The 18,870-nt window shown below is 38.8% G+C and overlaps 1 long non-coding RNA gene across 1 annotated transcript in view; it reads left to right on the top strand.

The window, feature by feature from the left end:
- The window catches only part of Slco6b1 (solute carrier organic anion transporter family member 6B1), an 80,705-nt gene that overhangs the window by 37,618 nt on the left and 24,217 nt on the right, over positions 1 to 18,870 (top strand). The window contains exons 7-9 of the long non-coding RNA NR_185094.1: positions 1,956 to 2,100; positions 8,819 to 9,014; positions 14,305 to 14,458. This is a non-coding gene — a long non-coding RNA (solute carrier organic anion transporter family member 6B1). The remainder of the gene's footprint in view (positions 1 to 1,955; positions 2,101 to 8,818; positions 9,015 to 14,304; positions 14,459 to 18,870) is intronic.

Here is an 18,870-nt window from a genome sequence, read left to right as displayed (position 1 = left end):
TTTGTGTGACAAAATTTTCAATACCTGCCAATATTAGCAAATGTTGTCAAGTCTTTCTCTCTACGTAGTCTATGCCAGTTAGCTATTCCTGCATGACAAAACTTAGTAGCATAACACCAGACAGTTTTACTCACCAAACCAAAATTGGCATGAGGCTTATTTCTCCCAGCTGTGCCTGTGTCTGATTAACAAGTGCTCAGAGTGTGAAGGATGGAAATATCTCACAGCTTGGTTTTTGGCTTTATTATTAGTGTGCTTACATGCTAGGTTTTAGAATACTCAGATGTAGCCTTTCTGGCAATCCTAAGGCCATCTGATGCTCAATACTGATGGAATTGTAAGGCCTGCCAAACCCGAAATACTGTTCTGATGAATCTTAGCGTATACCCATTTCATCAATTAAACTGGGCTCTCAAATATTGAAGCATTGTAATTAAAGATAAAATCAGGAAGGAAATCTAGACAAAAAGAAATCAAATAAACTATCCATAAACACTGGCTTAGAGTTTTCATTACTGGGAAAAGACACTATGATCAAGGCAACTCTTATGAAAAACAGCATTTAATTGGGGCCGGCTTACAAAGCTTCAGACATCCAGTCCATTATCATTAAGGCAGGAAGCATGGCAATGTCCAAGTAGACATGGTGCTAAATATAGAGATGAATCTGGCTAGAATGAGACTGGCATCTTCAGGGACATAGAAGGAGGCTCTCTTCTGCAATGGGTGAAGCCTGAGCATAGGAGGAGACCTCCAATGCCCAAACACTTCATCAATACCAGCTACATCTCCTAACTGTGCCGCTCCTTACGGGCCAAACATATTCAAACCACCACAATCCCCAATATCCAAAAATCCCTTCCAAATGTACACAATTCTGAAGATACTTTCATATAGATCAAAAGAACACAATAAGGTGTTTTATTGTAACCACATTTGTGACAATGTGGAGTTGAAGAGGACATAAGTATTTAATCCATTAAGAACTAATTAATATGTGACATGATGCAAAATTACATAGCACTTAAAAGGTGGGTTGGGTAAATGCAAAATATGAGTGTATCTAATAGGCACTGAGAAATACTTTCAACAATCTAACAGATCTAGGGGTGGGAGGTCAAGGGGACCTCCAGAAAATACCAGAGATCCTAGAGGTGGGACAATCTCAGGACTCATTGCGGGTAACCATAGCCAAATGCCCAACACTTGGAAGAAGGAACTCAAAGAGTCCACCTCAAGTAGATAATCCCTCAAGTAGAGGGACAGTATTAGTAACCTATAGTCAAATTTTCTGACGCAGAACTGGTCCTGTCTAAAAAGAATTGCAGAAACAAAAATAGAGAAGAGACTGAAGGAAAGGCAGTCCAGTGACCAGTCAAACTTGGGATCCATCTCAGGAGGTTGTGCCAAGGCCTGACACTGTTACTGATGCTATGATGTTCTTACAGACAGGAGCCTGGCATGGTTCTCCTCTGAGAGGCCCTACCAGTAACTGACTGCGACATAGGCAGATACTTACACCCAATCATTGGATTGAAGTCCCGGAGAATTTGGAGGATTGAAGAAGATAAAAGGGAGAGTGACCCCATAGAAAGAACAGCAGACTCAACCAACCCAGACCCCAGGGAGCTCCCAGAGACTGAGCCATGAGCAAGGACCATACACCAGCTAATCTGAGGCTCCTTGCACACATATGTAGCAGGGATCTGCCTGGTCTGGCCACAAAGGGGGAAATGACTAGAATGTAAATAAATATGTTAAAAATAAAAAAAAAGCTGTTTGCTGCAGAAAAACAAAACTACCAGTCTCATATGAAACGTGTTTATTAGAAAACTGTAGAGCTTTGCTTGCATAACTATATATTCTCTGTTTAGAATATAGGAAGCCAGTTCTGCAGATTGATCATTAGTATGTGATGACATAAAATCATTGTGATGTGACCTGTTCTGTTTCAGTATCTGGTTAAGAACCCGCTGCTGATGTGCTACTCAATGTGCAAAGCCACAGAGTCCTTGGCTTTGATCGGAGCTACAGAATTTTTGCCAAAATATTTAGAAAATCAATTTTTGTTATCACCCTCAAGTGCTGCTCTGCTCACAGGTAGGATTTTATTGTTGCTGTGCTGATTTCAAAATATTTATGATATGTATATTTAAGGGTGATATGTATGTTAAGTATTAGGTCACATAAGGAGAGGACACTGTGAATGTGAATGTATGTGAATGCCACTTCCTAAAACTAAAATCGTAAGTTAAATAGTCTCTGTTCCCAAGGCAAAGTTACAATAATTATCTATGGTGGTTTACAGTACAAAGAAATGTATATGCAAAATGTTTAGAACAAAGAGAAGTCTGTTTCAATATTTGGCATGTACATAAGACTTAAGAGGATAGGAAGAACATTTACCTATTATCTATATTTGAAGTATATAATATAGAAATAGGTGAAACTTTGGCATAATGGGAAGAAATTTCAACATATATTAGTTAACTGAAGGTTTCCTTAAATTTGAGACTCACAAATGTTTAAAGAATGAGGATGTGAAAGAGTATATACTCTGGTTGAGTGAACATCAACCAGAGTAAATGCTGTTATCCCTCCACTACTTTTAAGAACAATACCATTTCAAGCAAAGGACATACTTTGTAAAAGATCTAATACTATAGGAATTAGTAAGTAATACATAAAATCCTAAGTGGACCTGCCTCAATAGCATTGCTTTAAAATATATAAAAACTAAGATCACAGAAAATAAGTGACCCTCTTAAGAACAGTTTCTTCTCTGCCTCGCCCTTTCTTTCAATGGATAGTATTCTTCACATCTCAGATTCTAAAGTAAAAGAAATGCATTTAAAGGTCTTACAAGTATATTACGGAAGTATTATTATTTATATGATTAGTCCAATAGCATCATACAGCATTAGAAATATTTTCATTAATTTTTACACTTTTTATTCTTTATGGGTTGTTTTGTATATATATATATATATATATATATATATATATATATATATATATATATATATATATATATGGGTATGGTCGTTCAAAAACACACGTGGGAGCCAGCTACAACTTGTGGGAGTTCATTCTTTCTTTCTACCATGTGGGTCCAAGGATTGGGGGCAAGCATCTTTAGTTGTTGAGTCATCTTGAGAGTGCCCAAATTATACTGTTTGTTTGTTGTTTTCTTTTTGCTTTATTTAACCAATTTGTAAGGCTTTCACCTAATTTTGTTTGTTGAGATGGGGTGAGATATAGCAGAAACAGATTGTGAACTTGACCTTGGTCTATAGCTGAAGCTGGTCTTGTAGTCTTTCTCCTCCTATTTTTAGGTGTGCTTTGCCATACCCAGTTTAGTTTGTTTTGATTCCGTTTATAAAGATTTTCATGTTCAAGTTTTGTATTATTTTGCTGAGAAGTTTTATCTTGAAATACCTTACTTAACTCACTCATACTGTTCATCTGTTATATGTTGCTCATGTAATTTTGAATTTATTTACAAAAGTACTCTGAAATACAATGTATCATAGGTTCTTTGTGAACATAGTTTCAAGATAAAATTTGCCTTGTAAGGAAAGAGTAAATCAGAATTTCTCCAAGTCTCAAAAGAAGGCTTTAGAAGAAGGAAGACCAAAGTGTAGATGCTTCAGTCCTACATAGAACAGGGAATTAAACAATCACAGGTGATAGAGGAAGGGAGGGAATTGGGAGGGAGAGAAAAGGGGGAGGGAAAAGGGAGGAGGGGGCAGGATCAGGTATTGGAAAGGACAGAAGTATGAGTGTGAGGAAATTGAATAGAAACATGTAACAGTGGGGGATCGGGAACTGGGGTAGCTACTACAAAGTCCCAGACACCAGGGAAGCAAGAGGCTCCCAAGACCCAGTGGTGATGACTTTAGCTGAAATACCCAACAAAGGGAAGATTGAACCTGTAGAAACCACCTGCAGTAGATAGGCATGGCCCTCATTTGAGGGAAGGGGTCACCCAAGAATCTCAAAACTTTTAACCCAGACATGTTCCCGTCCAAAGGAAAGACAGAGACAAAAATTTGGAAAAGAGACTGAAGGAAAGGCCATCCAGAGACCACCCCACCTAGAGATCTAGCTCATCTGCAGACACCAAACCCTCACACAATTGCTGACACAAAAAAGTGTTTACTGACAAGAGTCTGATACAGTTGTTTCCTGAGAGTTTCTACCAGCATCAGACCAATACAGATGCAGATACTCACAGTAAACCAACAGACTGAGCCTGGGGACTCCAAAGGGAAAGCTAGGACTGAAGGAGCTGAAGGGGTTTGCAAGCCCATAGGAAGAATGATATCAACTAACTGGACCACCCAGAGCTCCCAGGGACTAAACTGCCAACCAAAAAGTGGATATGCAGGGAGCCATGGCTCCAGATACACATGTAGCAGAGGAAGGCCATATCTGACAACAATGGGAGGGGAGGCCTTTGGTCCTGTAGAAGCTTAATGCCTCAGTACAAGGGGTTGCTAGAGCAGTAAGGCAGGAGTGGGTGGAGGCGCACACTCACAGAGGCAAAGGGGGAGGGAGAAACTGGGAATGAGATGGGGACATTGTGGAGGGGTAACCAGGAAGGGGGCTATCATTTGAAATGTAAACTAATAAAATGATTAATGAAAAAAAGAAAGAAAAAAGAAAGGGTAGACTAACTGGCACTTTAAGCAGATGAACAGGCACCCTAAGTTGTGGTATGCATGCTCAATGGAGACTCCTGCTGAGGAGAGGGCACTCTTAGGAATTGTGGACATCTAAAGACATTGTTGGTGTTAACTCTTATTTGAAAGTGATTCGTGTGTTGGTTGCTGGGCTCGTGATTTGAAGGGTCTACAGACAGACTGAAGGTACTTCATGTTGATGGGTCACGGTTTGAAGCATGGCTTTTATTATGTCACAGTTCATCACCAGACTTACAAGTCACATGCAGTCTGCCCTGCTTTGTCTTTGACTATTGTAGAATATACATGAAGAATATACATATACAATATACAAATCCCCAGAAATTATAATGCACGAGGGCAGTAACTGTCCAAGGTACACAAGGTCTTGGCTCTGACCCTCAGTTCTTGTGGGACTGAGGACAGAAGTAAATTTTAAAATAATAAAAATGGATTTTAAGAGAAAAAAATTGCACAGACTCTGTCACAGCCTCTCAGGGGACAGCTAGACCAAGCTCCTGTCAGCAAGCTCTTCTTGGCATCAGCAATAGTGTCTGGGTTTGGTGTCTGCAGATGGGATGGATCCTTATGTAGGTGGTCCCTGGATGGTCTTTCCTTCGGTGTCTGTTCCAGTTTTTGTCCCTGCATTCCCTTTTGAAAGGAGCAACTCTGGATTAATATTTTTGAGATGGGTGGGTGGCCCCATTCAGAGCCTAACCATACAGATGCAAATACACACAGCCAACCATTAGACTAAGTGTCGGGACCCCAATGGAGGAGTTAGGGGAAGGACTGAAGGAGCTGAAGGTGTTAGCAGCCCCACAGGAAGAACAACAATATCAATCAATCAGAAACCCCAGAGCTCCCAGGAACTAAATAACCAACCAAAGAGTACACATGGAGGGACCCATGGCTCCAGCCGCATATGTAGCAGAGGACGGCCTCGTCTGGCATCAGTGTGAGGGAAGCACCTTTTCCTGTGAAGGCTCGCTAACCCAGCGTAGGGAAATGCCAGGGTGTGAGGTCGGAGGACGTATGTGGATGGGGAAGCAACCTCATAGAAGAAGCAGGGGGGAGCGCTTGCCTAGCAAGCGCAAGGCCCTGGGTTCGGTCCCCAGCTCCGAAAAAAAAAAAAAGAAGAAGCAGGGGGAGAGGGGAGGGGATAGAGAGTTTAACTGGGAGGGGGGATAATATTTGAAATGTAAATAAATAAAATAAACCAATAAAATTTTAAAAAAGAAATTGAAAGACTAGAGCTTGTCACATAGTGGTGGGACACTTGCCTAGAACACATGAAAAATGCCCAGAATTTAAAAAATACAAGAAGAAAGGAGGAAAACTTAAAGTGATAAAAATATAGGTAAAAACAAGAAAGTGGAAATGAAACAGGGAAGAGAGGAAAATTCAATTAAAATGAAAATAAAGAAAAAGATCAAGCAATAAAATTGCAAGAAGGATGACTAAAATGCAGATGCTCCCAGTCCTTAAAAGGGGAAAAAATATACATAGGAGGGGATATTGAAGCAAAGTTTAGAGCAGCAACCGAAGGAATGGCCATTCAGAGCCTGCCCCACATGTGCCCCACATATATATATGGCCACCAAAACTAGATGAGATTGATTAAGCTAAAAAGTGCATGCTGAAAGGGACCAGATATAGATCTCTCCAGAGAAACACAAAGAGAGCATGTCCAATACAAAGGCAAATGCTAGCAGCAAACCACTGAACTGAAAACAGGACCCCCTTTGGGGGAATCAGAGAAAGGACTGAAAGAGCTGAAGGAGCTTGCAACAATCACAACCAACTAGAGCTTCCAGGGACTAAACCACTACTGAAAAGCTATACATGGACTGAGCCAGGGCTCCAACTACATACATAGCACAGAATAGCCTTGTTGAGGCACCAGTGGAAGGGGAAGCCCTTGGTCCTGCCAAAGTTGGATAACCAGTGCATGGGAATATGGGGGGGTGCGGTAAGGGGGGTGGGTTGGGGTAGGGGTAAGGGGTGGAAGCTTATGGACAGGAAACTGGGAAGGGGAATAACATTTGAAATGTAAGTAAAGAAATATATCTAACAAAATAAGATAAGATACAATTAGAGAAAGGGGAAAAGTAACTTTAAACATCGTTCTAGCTAAGATTTCTCTGGATCTTCTTGATCTGAAATTCACAATGAATAGGGTGAGAACAGTAGAATCAATTTTCAGATTACTCTTAACCTTCTCAGTTGTCATCAAGCCAGTCAGAACAGAAGCCAGCCATGCCCAGCATCTAATGAAGTCAGGGTACGTAGACTGTTCTAAGAGTGTGCAGTGTCTGGAGTCTGTCTGCAATCCCTTGTACCTGGATCTTGATGGTAGAGCAGTGAACCATGTCCAGCCACATGAGCATAGGGAGAATACATGTTACTTTAGATTTACCTTCACTTAGGAAGTTTCAATCTGTACAATGGACATGTAGACACTGTTGGTGCAATAGGGGAGCTCTTCTTACTAAACACGAAATTTGGGCAGACTATGGACTGTGCTCACCGGCACACATTTGCTCTGAAGGCTTTTAAGGCTTTTAGTATTTTGGCAACCTGAGACACAGGAACCATCCAAGACATGGGGCATGCCTGGTACACCTCTCACAGTGTACATGAGTGTACATCTCTCATGTCATGTTGTGTCTGAGACACTCACCCAAATTATCGCTGTCTCACTGTCTGGGATGGCTGCCTCCCCAGCTTGCACTGATGTGTCCACAGAAGTCTGAGATTCCCCCAAGGAGTCTGAGAGAGTGCCAGGATCTCTAGCTTGAGAATGACTGAGTCCCTGACAGTAGGACCTCCCTCCAGGTACCTTTATACTGAGTTTCCACGGAGCTTCCTGTTGTACCTTTTCTGAAGCTCGCTTTCATCCTCTACACCTGGTATGTGTTCAGGCCTTGAGTCTTCAGGATGTGCAGTCAGTGCCAAGTCCTGCCTCCTCTGTGACTTTGTGACTTTCCTGCCTTGGAACAGGAAGTCCACTCCTCTACCACACTTTTGTATTCCTGGAGCCAGAATATTCGCTTACCTTGCTCTGTCATTCTCCCCAGTCTGTGCAATGTGCTAGGTCTTATTTCCTGTGCAGCCAACTTCCAGTTCTCACCCACTCTTTCTACCACGACAAGTTCCAAGTCTATTACTTTGTTTCCTATTCATGGAAGAGGAATCAATTGCTGAGTGTCCCTGTACCACCACCTTGAACCTGAACTTGAATTTTTTTTTTTATCAATTATATGTGTTATCATTCACTCTTCTTGTTTGGTCTTCTTTTTCACCCATCTCCTTTATTTCTTCCATATTTGGTTTGTTTGTGTGTTGTTTGTGTTTGTTCTGTTTTTCTTTTTTTTTTATTTCTATGGATCATTTCATTTGTGTGTATTCAAATCCTCACTAGACTTAATCTGTTGTTTGTGTTGCTATTGGCATTGTGTTGTATACCCATCACATGCACACAAACAGTGGTCTACATTTAGTTGACCGTGCTATTGTGTGATTTTTTTCTTCTATTTTTCTCTTCTTCCTTTTCTATTTTTCCCCCATATTCTTCTTGTGATTTTCTCTCTATAAACATCTGTGATTAAGAAGTCAATCCATACCTTATATTAGGTACTATGGAGGCTCACATTGTCGTCAGACTGTTCATGTGGAACATCTATGAGATATCTGAGGGAGATAGTTGTTGCACTTCTTATCCACAGGACAGTTTGAGGGAGCCTGTTATTTTATTAAAGTTTTTTGCAATAAGCCATACATTTAAACTTCTAAATAATATCATCTTTCAATAACACAGTTCTTAAATACTATGTCCTGTGAACTAAGTTTCTAGCTTCTATCAGATACCCAGTAATAGTAGAGCGAAGTATCACGGTCACTACCAGAATCCTAGGTCCAGGACCTTCATCCGTTTGCACAAGATTGTGTATATATTAGATTTATTCAAATACAACATTCTCTAGTTTTTGGGTTTGGGTTAGTTTTTTTCTTTGTTTGTTTTCTTTATTTGTTTGAAACTATGTATTTGAGTAAAGGAAATGACATTTATAGCTAATTTTTTGATATTCTCCACAGGTATGTTTAACAGTATTTTCTTTTCCCTTTCTTAGGAATTATTTTAATTCCAGGAGGTGCAATCGGCAATTTTCTGGGAGGTTTCATTGTTTCCAAGATGAAAATGTCTTGTAAAACCCAAATGAGATTTATAACGGTAACATCTGTTATATCACTTCTGCTTTTTGTGTTAAACGCTTTTGTGAAGTGTGAAAGAGTGAAATTTGCCGGAATCAATAGCGATTATGAAGGGTAAATATAAGTTTGCATACTAGATTTTGAAATCATAACTGAAGGCATATTTTTCAGATTAGTGATCCAGTAATCTTATATATCTATATAACTCAGAATTAATAAACATGAAAATAAAGTATAATATATAGTTTACTTTTCATATCAAAGGTACACATCTCATAGAGAAATAATATATTTATCATGCATTCAATAATGATTCATGAGCAAAACTAGAACTTCGAGTTAGAGTATGTAACAAGTCCAAGATGTTACTAGAATATGTGTAATGTGATCTGACCTTGTGTTCTTGAAATGATCTATCTTCTTATGCACATCAAAAAATATTTAAAGCATATTTGAACATCCACATGGACATTTTCGATTAAATATCCAAAGTTCAAAGGGCTTGGCATGAGTTAATATTAAGTATACTATAATATAAATAACACTTAAATCCAAGATTAAGTAAGCAAAATGCTAAAAGAGAATAATAGCACTTTGAACTACAACGGGATGGCATAGGGCAAACTACTATCGAGTAAATGCTCTGGAGCTGTCCAACGGGATGCAAAACATGACTACAGCTTCACCCCTTTAACAAATCCATCCCTGGGACTCAGAGGAAGGTGATGAATCTGTAGATACAATAGATATATTTATAACTGAATAATGGTAAGTTTATAAAAACATACAAATTAAAAGCCTTTTCTGTGTAAAAACTTTTGTCAATCTGGTGCAATGAGTATAAAATGCAATGGAAAAATGCTTGAAAAATGAAATTTAGAGAACCTGGAGCTGGATAATTAATGACATGGCAACTGAAAAATCACTAAATCACAAAAATACTAAGACTTAATTGCTTCTTCACCCCAGCAAGAAATGAATTGAAAAAGCATCCAATTCCTATTAATTTGTTTGCCAATTAAAGAATAAGATGCCCAAATAAGTTGTCCAAATATCCAAAGTGAACAAAACATTTATGAATAAAGTAAAATATTACTCATTTAAATTATTGCCTAAGCAAAGTATTGTAAGCACTCATATACTTGAATGTTAAATGTGATAGACATCATTTCTCTACAAATTCACCTGGCTCCCATAAGTGTTCTGGAACTGGAGACTACCCCCGTTGAAGGAATCAGAGAAAGAACTGGAAGAGCTTGAAGGGGCTCGAGACCCCATATGTACAACAATGTCAAGCAACCAGAGCTTCCAGGGACTAAGCCACTACCTAAATACTATACATGGACTGACCCTGGACTCTGACCCCATAGGTAGCAATGAATATCCTAGTAAGAGCACCAGTGGAAGGGGAAGCCCTGGGTCCTGCTAAGACTGAACCCCCAGTGAACTAGACTGTTGGGGGGGGCGGCAATGGGGGGAGGGTTGGGAGGGGAACACCCATAAGGAAGCGGAGGGGGGAGGGGGATGTTTGCCCGGAAACCGGGAAAGGGAATAACACTCGAAATGTATATAAGAAATACTCAAGTTAATAAAAAAAAGAAAAGAAAAAGAAAAAGAAACAAGAGAGACTCCGTCCAGCAACTGAAGTGAGCAGATGCAGAGTCCCACAGCCAAACATTAGGTCGTGCTCAGGGAGTCCTGCTGAGAAAGTGGAAGGATTAGAGGAACCAAAAGAGTCAGTGACAGAACCAGAACCAGAACCAGAAAACCACAAAACCAGAAAACCAGAAAACCAGAAAAACCACAAAACCAGAAAACCAGAAAACAACCAGAAAACCACAAAACCAGAAAACCAGAAAAAAAAGAAAGAAAAAACAGAAAAAAGAAGAAAAAACAAAAGAAAAACAGAAAAAAAACAGAAAAAAAACAGAAAAAGACAGAAGACCAGAAAAAAACAGAGAACCAGAAAACCAGAACAGCAGAAAACAAGAAAACCAGAAAACACAACCAGAAAAGAAAACCAGAAAACCAGAAAAAAAAACAGATAACCAGAAAAAAAACCAGAAAACCAGAAAAAAAAAAAAAAAAAACAGAAAACCAGAAAACGAGAGAAGGAGAGAACGAGAAACCCAGAAAACCAGAAAACGAGAAAACGAGAGAACGAGAACGAGAGAACGAGAATGAGAGAACGAGAGAACGAGAGAACGAGAACAAGAGAATGAGAACAAGAGAACGAGAACGAGAAAACGAGAACGAACAACTGATAGAATCAACTAAGCAGGACTTACAGGGACTCAGAGATCAGAGAGCCTGTAGGGGTCTGACCGAGGTACTCGGCATGTATGTTATAGCTGAGTAGCTCGGTGTTCTTGTGAGAATTCTAACACTCGGTCTGACTCTTACCTAATTATGGGGCCTATTTGCTCTTACTGGGTTGCTTTGTCCAGTCTTGATGTGACGGTATATGCATCTGGTCTTATTGTAGCTTGTTAATGCTGTTTGATTGATGGCCCTGGGAAGCCTGATCTTTTCTGAGGGGTGGTGGAGGTTGAGCGCATCTGGGGGAGACGAAGTTTGGGGTGGGGAGAGACTGTGGGAAGAGAAGGGAGTGGATGGAATGAAAGCTGTGGTCCAGATATAGTGCATGAGAGAAGAAGAAAAACTGTGTCTGGAAATCAGGAAAAGAAAACTATTTATAACCCATAGAATATTTTTAAAAATACAAATAATTAAAATGCAATTATGATTTAAAAAAAACATTTAATTGAAAGATAAAAAATCATTTTCCCGTCAGTATGTATATGTATGTGGACAGGTGTGTGTATGTGGCAAAAAACACAAGGCGAGTTGAGAATATACTCTATTATAAAATAAATCAATAAAACCAAGTTGGAAAATTCAAATGCAAGAGAAAACATGTATTGTGAAGCCAAACAAGTATGGCAGTACTGTCTTAACTACAAATCTTCCTAAGATTCAGGGCACCTAAGAGATACATTTATGAATACTTAAAAATTTAATGTATGTAAAGTAGACATTCCAATCTGAGAATGTTACATGTTTCAAAAATATATCTCCAGAAAATTTAAATATCCGACTGGAAACATAAGTTGATACAGCTTTACATAATTCTTCAGTTCCCAAGAGATCTATAGATGAACAATAAGTCGTGTCAAGACATAAGAAACTGGACTGCTGAATTGTGAGCATTATGTGTGCTCTGCTTACAACATTTCACAATTTATTTCATTCTTAAAACACTGTTCTTTATTATCTTTAATATCATCTTCCTATAAGACATGTCAAAATATAGATTGGCTGGCTTCCATCCTTGTGATTTTTAAAATGGCAAATCTGAGAATTTTAGATTCATAGGCAATGGGTGATGCTTCTAGCACAAGGGACACATTTTTACACAAGTATTTTGAAGAGATTGATTTAGATACCTGTGAGCAAGGTGGACTGGATCAGTGTCATGGAAGCTGTTATAGGTGTGACCTATAGACTCTTGCTTTGTTTTGATTTCTTTACTCGGAGCTAGTTAATTTTTCAACAGGGACAAATTAGTAGAAATGAAAAAAGTTGTACCAGAAAAAAATGAAACTTAAAACAGAAAGGAGTACTTCTTTTAGAAATTTTATTTTATACGTCTGCATGAGCACCTGCATGTGTGGGAGCCTGTAGCCAGAAGAAGGTGCCAGACTCAAAAGAGCTGGAATTACAGGAATACTGTAACTCCATCCAGCACAGGAATACCTGGTTCCAGGAAATTAAACATTGGTTCTCTAAAAGGAAGAGCAAAAATTGCGCTTAACTAGTGAGCCATTTCTCCAGACTCCCCTAAAATTAGTGTAACACAACATTGCTTCTTCGACAAATAAATAAATAAATAAATAAATAAATAATCACTACCTGACCTTCAACTAAACTAGAAAATCAGAGAAACTGAAGTTAGTAAAATTAGAGATCAAAGAGAGGCATTAGGGCAGACACCATAACCTCACAAAGGGCTGGGTAGAAAGAACTAAATGCAGTTATGTTGAATTAATCATATGATAATTGTGAAAAGATAATATTATTAGCTGTAGTTCTAAAATCAAATGAAGTAGCATTCCCAAGGATAAATGTAACCAAAGGAGTAAATTATTGCAGTTAAAAATGTAACTACTACAAGGCCAGCCTATATTCAATTTTGGAAAAGTAAATCACAAAAGCCTGTTCAATAAATTATAAGACACAGTCAAATAGTGTCTCTCAGATAATTGTGTGAATGAGAAATGGCTGGAGAAAAAAATGCTAAGTATGCCCAAGAAGGTATTTGTATGTGAGGAATGGCTTTTATATTTATAACACAGTATTATAATCATGGTTAATATATATTTTAAATAAGTAGCAAAGACAACTTTGAGTATTTCAAAATACAAAGAAATGATAAGTGCTGAAGGCAATAAATGTATCACAATATAATCTCAGTTGCATATTATATTGATGAATTTATCATATGTGTAAATAAATGATTAACCAATCATCACCAGGAAAATCAGATTCACAGATAAGAATCAATGAATACATCATACTAAACAAGCTAAAAATGGCATGGAAATTCTTAAGGTAGACAAAAAATTAGCAACTTGATAAAATTCAACATCTGTTACTTTCTAAGGTGATAAAATGTTCTACAACACAGGGGAAACTAAGGGAGAAGGACTGCTGTGATTTGGGGTCAACCTTGGCTACATGGTGAGGTTAGGTTGGTCAATAGGGGACAAATCTGTCACACAGGAGAAAAAAGAGGAGATAAAGTAGAAGGGAAGAAAAGAAAACAAAAGAAAGAGAAAGAATGAAAGGAAGAGGAAGAGAGAGTGAAGGAAGGGAGGGAGGGAGGAAGGAACGAAGGAAGGAAGGATTACAAAGGAGTAAAGGAAATCTTTGAAGTAGGGGAAAGAACCCCATCGTAGGTAGTGATGATTTTGCTTGTTAATGTGACCGTAGTGACGATTTCACTATAGCATGAAACACCAGGTGACATTTTAAAGATTTTCGATTTCTAATTTTTTGTGTTTGAATGTTCACCAACATATATGTATATGTACCACATTCATGCCCGGTGCTTGCAGAAACCATAAGAGGACATCAGATTCTCTGTTATCGGAATTACAGAGAGCTGTGAAGTGCTATGATACTGGGAATGGAATTTTGGTCCTCTGGAAGGATCAGGAAGTGTCATCTCTCCAGATCTATCATGTGTTACACTCATAAATATGCTTTTTATTATGCTTTTATATATCAGTAAAGCCGGTAAAAATCATTTCAATAGGCATACTTAGGAATTTTATTGATATCTTGATATATACGTTATATTTAAATAAGGGTATTATAATTTTATTTAATCTCAATTTAACAGATCAGGTACCCTTGGAAACCTAACAGCGCCATGCAACGCACACTGTGGTTGCACAAGTCACACCTACTATGCTATTTGTGGAAGAGATGAGATTGAATACTTCTCTCCCTGCTTTGCAGGCTGCCTTAATTCTAAAGAGTTAAACTATGAAAAGGTAAATTTTCTCATGCTTCTTCCTCTCCAGTAGCATGCTAAGTTTGTAGATGGTGACTAGATTTGACTCTCAGCTCTCTCTAGAATTTTGTTTTTATATTTTCCATACTATTTTTATTTCAACAACGTGGAAAGGAATCCTACTTTGTGTTTTCAGAATTCCTTTTCAGCAACACTCACCGAACATTGAACATAATCTTTTACACACCAACAGGCTTGACAGCGCTATCCTATGAATCATCTTTCCTTCAAAATTGTCTTCTGCTGAGATTCAAAATGCACACTCCATATTTTCCTTCCATTTCCTGTTTCTGCTTCACAGTAACTCAGATACGGATATTACTTTTAAGTGTATGGGGAGGTTGAATACAGTGCTCTCCAGCTGAGCTATATCCCCACTTCCTAGTTCTCTGTGCACCAGATCTTATCATATATACAAGGCTTTCACAAAATATATCTGACATTCTCAAAAGCAGAGAGCTATAAAGAACTCCTATGAATTGGAGAATTATGACTTAACTGAATTGTTTCTGGTTTCTGTCTTAAAAAACCACCCACTGACTTTACTAAAACATAATGTAGTTACACACCTGTTGGTACTAACATGGATTTCTTATTTCCTGAACTGTTATAGCCACCCATATTTTTTCCTACTACTTCTCCAGTTGTAGAGAGCAATGACAAGTCTACTACTTGTCTAAGTTTATGGTTTTTTTCATGTTGTGTGCATAAATGTTTTGAGGCAATGATGTATGCGTGTGCGCATGAAACACATGCACAAGTATGAGAGAATTTGATATTAAAAATGAAGTACTGGCCAGAGAACAATCTCTGATATCATTCCCCAGGATCCACCCACCTTGATCTTTGAAGCAGTCTTTCACAGGCTTGGAGTTCCTCCAAGTAGTCAAGGGTACCTGGACCAAAGAACCCCAGAGGTCCACACATTTCTGTCTTTGCAGCAGTGAGGTTACAAGTACATCACCACACTAGGATTTTTATGTAGGTGCTGGGGATAAAACCCAATCCCCTATTCTTGGCATTTAGTCAATGAAGCTGTAAATGTCCACCATGCCACAATACATCAAATGTACTTTTATGTACTTTTAGTGAGAGGCTAAGCACAGTACCATTACTGAATTACTTTCCTGTGTGGGGAATCCTGTTTAAAAACATTCATCTCAAGAAATCCTTTCTAATTTTTAATATTTCTACACAGGAAATTAATTCATAGTGCACATCAAATATGAAAAGATTCCACAAAATTGTTACACATCATGTAGGCTAGCATTTTGCTACTTCAAAATGAAAGAAAAATTTTCAGTGATGTATGTAGCTGCCAGAAGTTGTATAGAAAGCCAATAATCTTAGATGGAAACAATAGCATTTAAGTCAAATTAACAAAAACAAAGACTGTGGTTAGAGAAATCGGATATGAATGGAAATGAAGAGCACACTAACTTAGCATTAACTTCAAATAGGGAAAAACTGAAACAACAGAATAATTTTGAACAAAGAAGGGGAAACAATGCCCATACAGAAATGAAAAATATATGTTTTTTTCCATATTAGTAATCTGCATTTGGGTCACATTGAGACCACAATTCATGCTTCTAAAAATGCTCACATTTTTTCACATTCTAATATATTAAAAACCCTTCAACTTTTCTTTATGATCTTGCCCCTTTGACGTGTTCTTTTTGTTAGCGGTCACAGCTTTCAGTGAAAGATAACAAGACTGAGTTTAAGATAACCCCTATCAGCAGGTTTTGCTTAATGGAGACCTCACTCTTATCATAAATGAAGGACCTAGTCTACCTCATCCGAAGCATCGAAGAATCACTTAGGTGCCAAAGGATGGTGACAACTTCATAGAACATTACAAAGTAGAAAGTGTATCTCAGATTGGTCAGAAAGCAAAAGATAATAAATGGACTTTTCCTTTTCCCTTTGAATTTGTAACATAATCCTCCACCAGAAGTAGATATGGAAATCCTACACAAGAAATAGATACTGCAAGACATACAAATGTTAGGCAAATCATAGAGGATTCTAATGAGAGAGATATGGTAGATACAAGGCACCATTAGTTTGTTTCTCATTCATCAAAATATGTATTTACCTGTGAAGTATAATGGATATTTTAGAATGAATTGTGACTTTTCCTGGGATAGTCCAAAGATTAATAAGTTTTTTTAATAAACAGAAAGGAGCTATTAGCATCTCCTTCACCTGAAATATTCTTAAACTGTTTGCCCTGACTTCGTATAGTTTTAAACATCTTATCTATTCACTTTATTTAGTGCGCATGTACGTGTGCGTCTGTAGTCTAGAAGTTGGTAGTAAATGTCTTCCTCAGTTGCTCACTGTCTTAGATCTTGAGACAGGATCTCTCATTGAATCTGGAGCTCATCCCTTTGGTTAGGCTGTATGGTCAGTTATCTTCTTTCTCATTTTCCCAACCCAGAGCTAGAGAAATAGATTCCCACGAGTATTGGCTATTTAAATTGGTTCCTCTTCATGCATGGCACTCTATTGAAGCCCTTTCCTAAGTTCTATTTGTTAATTCTTTTTATTTTTGTAGACCTGTCCCACGCGCGACTTCCCGCTGGCAAGAAACACGCGGGTACATAGAAATCCTTACTGTGACCAACTTTATTATAATCTTAGAAGAGGAAGGGCCCGCCGCGCCAACATGGCACGCTTATATACACCCTAGTGCGGCGCATCCACACCTGATTGGTCGCTTACCCATGATCTCATAAGGCACGCCCCGGAGTGGGCAAAGACCTGGCACGAAGGCACTCTTGCACATGCGCACAGTTAACTTCCTGAAAGGGAGCCGGCTGGTGCGGCGAAGGCTGGCGCCATCTTGTAATGGTGGAGGCTATCCTGGCCTTCCACGTGGGGCTCAGTGGAAGCCAGCGCCATCTAGTGGTGGCGAATGTTATTGCGGCCCTCTACATAGACCCTCATATATTTTCTTAGTTTTTTTCAAGTAGAAAATAATGTTTTCATACAATATATACTGAGTACAGTTACCCCCCTCCACCCATACAAGATCCATCCTACGTCACTACCCATTCAAACTACAACCTTTCTTTCTCTCTATCATTAAAAGACAATTAGAATGGTGGTAATGATGGTGGTGGTGGTGGGTGGTGGTGGTGGTGGTGGTGGTGGTGGTGGTGGTGGTGGTGGTGAGGAGGAGGAAGAGGAAGAAGAAGAGGAGGAGGAGGAGGAGGAGGAGGAGGAGGAGGAGGAGGAGGAGGAGGAGGATAAAAATTTAAAAAGCCAGAGTAGGATAAAACAAAGGAAAAAGAGCCAAAGAAAAAGCATTTTTTTTAAAAAAAGTATAGATTCTAAGAGACACACATTTAACAATCACAAAATCCATGAAAAATAAAACTGAAAACTATATTTATAACAAATTATTCGTAGTTAGAAAATAAATAAATACCCCCAGACAAAACATTGTATGACAGACAGACAAACAGACAGACAGACAGGAAGGCAGGCAAGCAAACAGGCAGGAGGCAGGCAGGCAGACAAATGAGTGGGCAGATGGGCAGACAGATGTACAGACAAACAGACTGACAGATAGACAGGGAGATAGATATTGTGATTGAGTTTGGTTTACATTGTCCAACAGTTGATGTACATGCAGCCTGCACTTGAAAGTGGTTCGAGTTCCCAGTGAGCGTTGGTTGGAGAGAAAGAGCTTGTGTCTACTTCCTCGCTCACATCTGTTGACATGGTCAGGCACAGACCTATACATAGTACCACAGTCTCTGAGAGGTTACATGTGCATCAGTCTTGTTGTGTCTAGAAGGCCTTGTTTCCTTGGTGTTCTTGATCCCCTTTGACTCTGAAAAATCTTTCTTCCTCCTCTTCTGAAGAGTTCTCTGTACCCTTTTGTAGGGGGATTTGATGGAAATGTCCCATTTAAGAGCGAGCCTATGGCAGTATGTACAAGTCAGGGCCCTTTAGTTTGTTGACCTTTTTGAGTTCTGTGGACTGTATCTCGGGTACTCTTTTTTTTTTTTTTTTTTTTTTGGCTAATATCCACTTATTAGTGAGAACATACCATGCATGTCATTTTATGTCTGAGTTACCTCACTCCAGATGACATTTTCTAGTTCCATCCATTTGCCTAAAAACTCAGGATGTCTTTGTTCTTAATAGCTGAGGAGTAGGCCATTGTGTGAATGAAGCACATTTTCTGTATCCACTCTTCTGTTGTGGGACCTCTGGGTTGTTCCCAGCATCTAGCTATCACAAACAAGGCCACTATGAACACAGTAGAACATGTTCTTCTGTGGCAAGATGGGGCATCTTTTGGGTACATGCTCAGGAGGGGTATAACTGGATGTTCAGGTAGATCTATTTTCAGTTTTCTGAGGAATCTACAGA

The sequence above is a fragment of the Rattus norvegicus genome, chromosome 9 (assembly GCF_036323735.1).
Source record: "Rattus norvegicus strain BN/NHsdMcwi chromosome 9, GRCr8, whole genome shotgun sequence".
NCBI lineage: Eukaryota > Metazoa > Chordata > Mammalia > Rodentia > Muridae > Rattus > Rattus norvegicus.
This window is presented reverse-complemented; position numbering and strand designations above follow the sequence as displayed.